Below are 10,324 nucleotides of genomic sequence, written 5' to 3'. Positions count from 1 at the left end.
CGAACGGCTGGCGTGCCGATGACATGGTAGAACACGTCGGAGGGCAGAGACTGGCCTCTGGCAGCCGCCTTGGCCAGTGCGTCGGCCTCTTCATTCTTTGCCCGGTCCACATGCTGCAAGGTGAATCCCTTGAATTGTCTCTCGAGACTTCGGATGGCCGCGAGGTATTGCATAAGTGCGGGGTCCTTTGCTGCGTAGTCTTTCTCGACTTGGCCGGCAACTACCTTGGAGTCTGTTCTGATGATGCAGGTGGTGACCCCAAGGGCCCTCAGCTTGCGGAGGCCGAGGATGACTGCTTCGTATTCTGCTATGTTATTTGTGCATCTGTCAGATTCCAGAGCGAAGCTGAGGCGCGCTGTATATCTGTGCTTGACCCCGGCGGGCGAGGTGATGACTGCGGCGGCGCCTGCCCCCGCATGGCACCATGCGCCGTCGCAATGGATCGTCCAAACCTTCTCTGCGGACGGGTCCGGCTGTGTTATTGGCCCAGTCCAGTCGACGACGAAGTCTGCCAGGACTTGTGACTTGATGGCTGTCCTGGGCTCGAAATTGATGTGGTTGCCGGAGAGTTCGGCCGCCCACTTGGCAATCCTCACCGATGCTTCCGGGTTTCTGAATAATTCACCGAGTCCCCTGTCTGAGGTGACTCGGACCTTGAATGCTTCAAAATAATGGCGCAATTTGCGCGAAGACATAACAACTGTGTAGGCAATCTTCTCCAGTTCTGTCATGTTACATTTGGACGGTGTCAGCACTTCGGAGACGTAATAAACTGGGCACTGCCTGATCATGCCCTCAACTGTCTGCTCCTGCACCAGTGCCGCGCTGACCGCATGCGGCGAAGCCGCAACATAGAGCAACAGAGGTAGCGAAGAGTCGGGGCTTGTGAGGACTGCCAACTCCGACAGGTACTGTTTTAATGAGGCGAAGGCCGCTGCCTGCTCTGGTCCCCAAGCGAAGTCTTTTGCGCCACGGAGAGTTTTGAGGAAAGGGAGACTTCGTTCAGCGGATCTAGAGATGAATCTGTTGAGGGCGGCCAATCTGCCCGTCAGGCGCTGGACGTCTTTGGCGGACTGCGGAGGCGTCATGTTTATGATGGCCTGAATTTTGGTTGGGTTGGCCTCGATGCCGCGGTGTGATACCAGGTAGCCCAATATTTTGCCTTGGCGAACGCCGAAGACGCACTTTTCCGGGTTTAGGCGGAGTCGTGCGTCTCGCATGTTCGCGAATGTCTCGGCGAGGTCAGCGAGATGGTCCTCCTTGCTCTTGCTAGCGACGACGATGTCGTCCACATATGTGAATATATTTTTGCCAACTTGCCCTTCGAGCACTGTTTTGGTAAGCCTGGAGAAGGTGGACCCGGCGTTCTTGAGTCCCTCCGGCATTCTGATTAAGCAATATGTGTTGAAGGGTGTTATAAAGCTGGTGCTAGCCTTGTCTTCCTCCTTCATGTATATCTGGTGGTAACCGGAGAAGCAGTCGAGGAGTGACATGACTTCGCATCTGGCCGCGCTATCGACTATTTTGTCGATCCGCGGCAACGGGAAGTTGTCCTTTGGGCAGGCCTTATTGAGACTGGTGAAGTCGATGCACATTCGCCACTTCCCGCTCTTTTTCTGCACCATCACAACGTTGGAGAGCCACGTGGGGTAAGCCACCGGCTCGATGAATTTGGCTTCCAGGAGGCGGTGCACCTCTGCCTTGGCGGCCTCTGTCTTCTCGTTGGACATTTTGCGAAGCCGCTGTTTTTTCGGTCTCACCGAAGGGTCGATTCCCAAGCTATGCTCAATTATGGATCGGCTGACCCCGACCAGGTCGAGGGCTGACCAGGCGAAGACATCTTTGTTCTTAGACAGGCAGCAGAGGAGCTTCTCCTCTTCATGCGAAGTGAGGTCTTCGCTGATAGTGACTGTCTGCTTGGGCGTGGCCTGGTCGAGGGGGACAGTCTTGGTCTCGTCGTTGCTCTGCAGCTGTGCTTTGTCGTGCTCTTTGTCGGTTGGGCTGGCGGACGCAGGGACCTCGCGCTGGGCCGTGAGGCAGTGCACGTTTCTTTGTCCGGGGATGAAGTCCCGCTCTATGTTGCGCGTAGTCTGTTGATTGTCGTAGACCGTAATGACGCCTAACGGACTTGGTATCTTCATGCATAGGTACAGTCCGTGAATGGCTGCTTCAAACTTATTGATGGAGCCCCGGCCCATGATGGCGTTGTACGGATATACCATATCCACAATATCGAAGGTCACTTGCTCACTTCGGGCATTGGGTACTACACCGAAGGAGAGAGGCAGCTCTATTTTGCCGACAGGAAAGGTGCCCTTGCCGCCGAAGCCATACAACGGGTTGTCCGAAGGCTTGAGCAGGCTGTGGCTTATGCCCATGCGGTCGAAGGCGTGGAGGAAAATGATGTCCGCCTGACTGCCATTGTCGACTAGGACTTTGTGCAGGTCCCAGCCTGCCACGGTGCAGTTGATAACCATGGCGTCGCTGTGGGGGGCGCTGTGCAGGTCGACGTCTCGTGCGTCGAAGGTTAGCGGTACGTGGGACCACTTCGTCTGCACGACTGGGCCAGTGATGGCGATGTGGTTGATGCTGCGGTAGTGGTCCTGCTTCTGCCGCTTTGTGTCGAAGTCGATGCTGGACCCCCAGTGATCATGTGAATGACTCCGCGATACGGCTGATCGGCGAAGTCTTCCTGCTTTGGGGCGTGGGCGATGTTTTGGTGTTGCTGGTGTGGTGGTGGGGGTGGGGGAGGTACGATTTATACTTCCTGATGGTGTTGGTAAGCGTGGTGCGGTGGATGCGGGGCGGGGGCGTGGATATATGGTGGAGGAGGTTGCTGGTAAGTGTGCGCGACAACTCTGGGGTTGTCGGCTGGCTGCGTCTGTGCCATCCTGTCTTTGGTGGCCTTCGTTTCTAGGCAGTCTTTGGTTTGGTGGGCGCAGTCTTCGCCATGGAAGAGGCAGTAGAATCGGCGCGGCGGCTGCGCACGCCCCCGACCCCTACCGCGAGTTCCATTTCCGTGGCCCTAGGGGGATATTCCTGGCGGCGAGGGGCGTCAGCAGCGGGGTGCTGGTTGGTGATGTTGTGCACTTGCTGTTGATTGCGGTCGTCTCGACCGGAGTCTTGCTGCGGAGTCCTCGTCCACGTACGGCTGGACTGTGGAGCATCTTTGGGCTTCCTTTGAGACTCAACCTTGCGCTGGTGGAGCTCTTCGGATTTGGCGTATTTTTCAAACAGCTGATATAATTCCTGGAGGTTCTTGGGCGGATCTCTGATGCAGTGGCTATAGAGGACGCCGGCGCGAAGGCCACTGATGGCGTAGTGGATGGCGATCTGGTCATCGACTGAGGGCAGCTGTGACTTGAGTGTTAGAAATTTGCGGTAATACTCCCGCAGAGTCTCCTTTTCCAGCTGCTTGCAGAGCGAGAGTTCGGCCAAGGCGTCGGTGTCTGGGCGGTACCCTTGGAAGTTGAGCAGGAACTTGTCCCGGAGGCTTCTCCAGGAATCAATGGACAGCGGAGGCAACCTGGTGAACCAGGTGAGAGCTGGGCCTTCGAGGGCGATGATGAAAGACTTGGCCATTGTGGCGTCGTCCCCTCCGGAAGATGCAACGGTGACCTGATAACTCATTATGTATTGTGCCGGGTTAGTGCTGCCGTTGTACTTGGGATAGGTCCCTGTCCGGAAGTTGGCGGGCCAAGGCATCACTTGCAGATGTGGCGCCAGGGGACTTTGCTCGTCGAGGTAGTTGACTCCTTGGAATGGCGCGGCGTGCGGGAAGGTGTGGTCGCGCTGGGGGAAACGCGGGTCTTCCGGTTGTGTGGGCTGTTGCAGGGGTGGCCCATGCTGCAAGCCGAGGTGGCCTTCGCGCGTGTCTTCCAGTTGTGCGCGCTGTTGCAGGGGTGGCCCGTGCTGCAGGCCGAGGTGGCCTTCGCGCTGCATCAGCGCGATCTCCCGCTCGAGGTCTTGGGCCTTCTGCTCTTCATCGCGTATCATTTGCCGCACCTTGGCTAGTGCGGACACGCGCTGGCGCTTGGCCTCCAGTATCTCTTTCTGCCTCTGGAGATTGCGGTTCTTGAGGCGTAGGGCACGCAGCTGTAGCTGTTCTTCCGCCGAGACGCCGAGGACCTCGCCGTCCTCGGTGAGGTCCGCGCCCTCCGGTGGGGCGAAGCCTTGGGGGGTTGCGATTGTCCTTCAGGGCCGCAGGTGCGGAGAGCATCGTCTTCGCAGGTGCAAAGAACATCGTCTTCAGTAGCCTCGTGGTGAGTGGAGTGGGTGAGGGCGAGGGCCTTGCCTTTTTTGTGGCCAGCAGTGCTGCCTTCGCAGCCTCGTCAGCCTTCGAGTTAACTTTCTTGGGTGCCATCGCGGGTGGTTTTTTCGTCGCACGAACGGTGGGCGCCAAATGTTGGAACTTGCTCTCTGTTGCAAGGGGATCCAACGGGGGTGAACAGTGACGTTAACAGGGTTCTCGCGCAAGATGGCAATAGCTCTGTTAATCTAGCCTCTCACGGGCACTGTGCGGGGGTATTTATAGGTATCTGAGTGCCCAGCGTCCTGTGTTAAGGACGCATGTGCCCTCAGACACCTAGGTTATCCCCAGAATATTCCCATAAAGCAGGGTTACAGACTGTAATTACAGGCGTGCCTTTACAAATTAGGCCCGTAACACGCAGCGGCCACACAGGGCCCGTTACAATGGGCCGGATCACACGTGGACCTCCATGCTGGACGAGGCCGCACGCTGGGATGGCTTCGTCGCAGGTCTTCGTCTGATGTCGTATGGGGCGAAGGGTGTCCCTGCCCGTTGTCTTGTCTCCGTTGGACCAACGACTGCAGCGAAGGCCTCGAGCGAAGGGTGGCGTCTTCGCCTTCACCCCAACAATCGTCACCATCAAAAACGGGAGGAGGTCCATCCCCACCGGACATAGAAACTCTAGTGGTTAAGCTAATCTAAGAGCAACAAGGTTCCGATACCAATTGAAAGTATCATGATGCCCAAGAGGGGGGTGAATTGGGCTTTTCTAAAAATCAATACTAATTAAAACCTAAGCAAGAGCCCAACTTCACCCCAACAACTAGCACTAAGAGAATAATACTAGAAATACAACAATGCTAGAACAATACTTCAAATACTTGCTAAACAAATACACAATGTAAAATGCTTGAATTAAGTGCGGAATGTAAAGCAAGGTTTAGAAGACTCCTCCAATTTTTCCGAGGTATAGAAGAGTCGGCAATCTCCACTAGTCCTCGTTGGAGCACCCTGAAAGGGAAATGTGCCCTTGGGCCATTTCTAGTATATTTTGGTGATTAAGTGCCCAACACATATTGAGTGAGTAATTATATGCCAAATGATGGATGAAGTGCAAATCGACAATAAGGTATGGTTCTAGACTTAGTACATTGGTTTTTATGTACTAATATATTTGTCTAAGTGCTAGAATCAGGAAAAGAAAAGGATTGGAAAAGAGTTGGCTGTGTACAGCCAACTGCTGCTCAGTCTAGGTGCACCGGACTGTCCGGTGGTGCATCGGACTGTCTGGTGGTGCAGGCCAGCTCCGGCGAACTGGCCACTCTCGGGAAATCTTCAGCGGCGTACGACTATAATTCACCAGACTATCCGGTGGTGCACCGGACTGTCCGGTTAGCCAACGGTCGGCCGCACAATCCGCGCATGACGCGTGGCCCCAACCAACGGTCGGCTGGGGGCACCGGACTGTCCGGTGTGCACCGGACAGTGTCCGGTGCGCCAACCAGCCCGAAGATCCAACGGTCGGCTGCGCCAGGAATGGAAGGAGATCCGCACTGGACATGCTACAGTGGCTGTCCGGTGGTGCACCGGACTGTCCGGTGCGCCACCCGACAGAAGGCAAGAATTGCCTTCCTTGTTGGGTTCCAATGGCTCCTAGCTGCCTTGGGGCTATAAAAGGGACCCCTAGGCGCATGGAGGAGTCACCTAAGCATACTTTGAGCAATTTAAATCTTCCACACTCCGTCTCCGCGCACTTGATTGACTTTCTTAGTGATTTGAGCTCCGTTCTAGTGGTGAACTTGTTGTGATTCATTCGAGCTCAAGTCTTTGTTGTGTGTGCGTATTGCTGCGGATTTGTGTGTGTTGCTTCCCTCCCTTACTCTAGTGCTTTCACTTTGATCTTTGTTGTAAGGGCGAGAGACTCCAAGTTGTGGAGATTCCTCGCAAACGGGAAAGAATATAAGAAAGAAAACAACTGTGGTATTCAAGTGGATCATTGGATCACTTGAAAGGGGTTGAGTGCAACCCTCGTCCATTGGGACGTCACAACGTGGAGTAGGCAAGCGTTATACTTGGCTGAACTATGGGATAAATCATCGTGACTCTTGTGCTTGTTTTCTTTGTGACCATTGTGTTTCACAAGAGCTCGGTCCTTAGCCACTTAATTCTATTGTGCTAACACTTAACCAAGTTTTGTGGCTATAAGTTTAGGTTTTTACAGGATCACCTATTCACCCCCCTCTAGGTGCTCTCAATTGGTATCAGAGTCGTTCTCTTCACGTAAGGGACTAATCGCCCGAAGAGATGGATCCTAAGGGAAAGGGGATGGTGGTCAACGACAAGACAAAGGAGTCCATCGTCAACGAGCCAAGAGATGATAAGCCCTCGGACTCTGGCTCAAGTCATAAGAAAAGAGACGGGAAGAAGAAGAGGCGCATTAAGAAGATCGTCTACTACGACAGCGATGAGTCTTCTTCTTCCCCAAGAGACGACGGCGACGAGAAAAAGAAACCGGTTAACTCAAACTTTTCATTTGATTATTCTCGTATTCCGGTTAACTCCAATGCTCATTTACTTTCAATTCCACTTGGGAAACCTCCGCACTTTGATGGAGAAGACTACTCATTTTGGAGTCACAAAATGCGTAGTCACCTATTCTCTCTCCATCCAAGTATTTGGGAGATTGTTGAAAATGGGATGCTTTTTGATAGTACTGACAACCCCATTTTCATTAATGAGCAAATCCATAAAAATGCACAAGCTACCACTGTTTTGCTAGCATCCTTGTGCAGGGACGAGTACCACAAGGTGAGCGGCTTGGATAACGCCAAGCAAATTTGGGATACCCTCAAGATTTCTCATGAGGGGAACGATGCCACCATAATCACCAAGATGGAGTTGGTGGAAGGAGAACTGGGAAGGTTCGCAATGATCGGGGGAGAGGAGCCAACACAAACGTACAACAGGCTCAAGACTCTGGTCAACAAAATCAGGAGCTATGGAAGCACAAGATGGACGGACCACGACGTCGTCTGACTTATGCTCAGGTCCTTCACCGTCCTTGATCCTCATCTTGTGAACTCGATTCATGAAAATCCTAGGTACACAAAGATGACGCCCAAGGAAATACTCGGAAAGTTTGTAAGCGGGCGTATGATGATCAAGGAAGCAAGATACGTTGATGAGGCATTGAATGGCCCAATGCCCATCTACGAGCCTCAAACCGTTGCTCTCAAAGCAACAAGCAACCGGGAGGCGCTACCTAGCAAGGTGGCGCAAGTTGAAGCGGCCGGGCTAAACGAGGATGAAATGGCCCTCATTATCAAGCGCTTCAAGACCACATTAAAGGGACACAAGGAGTACTCAAACAAGAACAAGGCAAAAGGAAAGCGTTCCTGCTTCAAGTGCGGTAAGACATGTCATTTTATTGCTCAATGTCCCGATAATGAAAATGACTAGGGAGACGAAAGACATGGGAAGAGGGAGAAAAAGAAGGCCTACAAGAAGGCGAAGGGCGAGGCGCACCTTGGCAAAGAGTGGGACTCGGATTGTTCTTCGTCCGACTCCGACAACGAAGGACTCGCCGCCTCGGCCTTCAACAAATCGTCGCTCTTCCCCAACGAGCGCCATACTTGCCTAATGGCAAAGGAGAAGAAGGTAAATGATCGAGAAACTCCTAAGTACTCTACTTCTAGTGATGAGGACTCTAGTGATGATAAAGTAGATTACACTAGCTTGTTCAAAGGATTAGATAGAGCTAAAGTAGAAAAGATTAATGAGTTGATTGATGCAATGAATGAAAAAGATAGACTGCTAGAGAGGCAAGAGGACATTTTGTATGAGGAACATGACAAATTTGTTAATGTTCAAAAATCTCCTTCCTTAGAGATTAAAAGGAATGAATTACTATCTTCTGAGTTATCCATTTGCAATGAATCTATTTCTAGCTTGAAGATTTTGAATGATGATTTAAATGCTAAGCTAGAAGTAGTTAATAAATCTAGTCCTTGTGTAGAGCACGTTGTGATTTGTAATAGGTGTAAGGATTTCAATATTGATGCATGTGTTGAGCACCTTACTTCTATTGCAAAATTAAATGATGAAGTGGCAAGTCTTAATGTCCAACTTAAGACTTGCAAAGATGACTTTGACAAATTAAAAATTGCTAGGGATGCCTACACCATTGGTAGACATCCCTCAATTAAGGATGGGCTTGGCTTTCGAAGGGAAGCCAAGAACTTAACAAGTCAAAGGGCTCCCATTCTCAATAAGGAGAAAGGGAAGGCTCCTATGGCTAGTAGTAGTCAAAAGAATCATGCATTTATTTATGATAGAAAATTTTCTAGGAATGCTCATTATAATAGGAGTTATAATGCTTATGGTTCACATGCTATGATTGCTTCAAGTTCTACTTTTGTGCATGGTAGAAGTAGGCCTAGGAAGGGAAATGTTATTCATCATGTGCCTAAGAAAATGCCTAATGAATCTGCTACTATTTTTCATGCGTGCAACACTGATTTTGTACTCTCATGTAAAAATAAGAAAGTGGTTGCTAGGAAATTGGGGGCCAAATGCAAGGGAGACAAGACTTGCATTTGGGTCCCTAAGGCTATTGTTACTAACCTTGTAGGACCCAACAAGAGTTGGGTACCTAAAGCCCAAGCCTAATTTGCCTTGCAGGTTTATGCATCCGGGGGCTCAAGCTGGATTATCGACAGCGGATGCACAAACCACATAACGGGGGAGAAGAAGATGTTCACCTCCTACGTCAAGAACAAAGATTCCCAAGATTCGATCATCTTTGGAGACGGGAATCAAGGCAAGGTTAAAGGACTAGGAAAAATAGCTATTTCATCCGAGCATTCCATATCTAATGTGTTCTTAGTTGAATCGCTCGGGTATAACTTGTTGTCCGTTAGTCAACTATGTAATATGGGTTACAATTGCTTATTTACCAATGGAGATGTGTCTATCTTTAGAAGGAGTGATGATTCATTAGCTTTTAAGGGTGTAATAGACGACAACCTCTACTTAGTTGATTTTTCGAAGGAGACTGTTCTAGATGCATGCTTAATCGCTAAGACTAGCATGGGCTGGCTGTGGCATCGCTGTCTAGCACATGTTGGGATGAAGAACCTTCATAAACTTCTAAAGGGAGAACATGTGTTAGGTCTAACCAATGTAACTTTCGAAAAAGATAGACCTTGTACAGCTTGTCAAGCAGGTAAACAGGTGGAAAGTTCTCATCATAGCAAGAATGTGATGACCACATCAAGACCTTTGGAGCTACTTCACATGGACCTCTTCGGACCCGTCGCCTACCTCAGCATCGGGGGAAGTAAGTATGGTCTTGTTATTGTTGATGATTTTTCCCGCTTCACTTGGGTATTCTTTTTGCAGGATAAAACAGAAACCCAAGGGACCCTAAAGCGCTTCCTAAGGAGAGCTCAAAACGAATTTGAGCTCAAGGTGAAAAAGATAAGGAGCGACAACGGGTCCGAGTTCAAGAATCTTCAAGTGGAGGAGTACCTTGAGGAGGAAGGAATCAAGCACGAGTTCTCCGCTCCCTACACACCACAGCAAAACGGTGTGGTAGAGAGGAAGAACAGGACACTTATAGACATGGCGAGGACGATGCTTGGTGAATTCAAGACGCCCGAACGGTTTTGGTCAGAAGCTGTGAACACAGCTTGCCACGCCATAAACCGGGTCTACCTCCATCACCTCCTCAAGAAGACGTCGTACAAACTTCTAACCGGTAACAAACCCAATGTTTCATATTTTCGTGTATTTGGGAGTAAATGTTACATTCTAGTGAAGAAAGGTAGGAATTCCAAATTTGCTCCCAAAGCTGTAGAAGGGTTTTTGTTAGGTTATGACTCAAATACAAAGGCGTATAGAGTCTTCAACAAATCATCGGGTTTGGTTGAAGTCTCTAGCGACGTTGTATTTGATGAAACTAATGGCTCTCCAAGAGAGCAAGTTGATCTTGATGATGTAGATGAAGATGATGTTCCAACGGACGCAATTTGCACCATGGCTATTGGAGATGTGCAACCACAGGAACAAAAA

Source organism: Zea mays, chromosome 9 (genome assembly GCF_902167145.1).
Source record: "Zea mays cultivar B73 chromosome 9, Zm-B73-REFERENCE-NAM-5.0, whole genome shotgun sequence".
Lineage (NCBI taxonomy): Eukaryota > Viridiplantae > Streptophyta > Magnoliopsida > Poales > Poaceae > Zea > Zea mays.
This window is presented reverse-complemented; position numbering follows the sequence as displayed.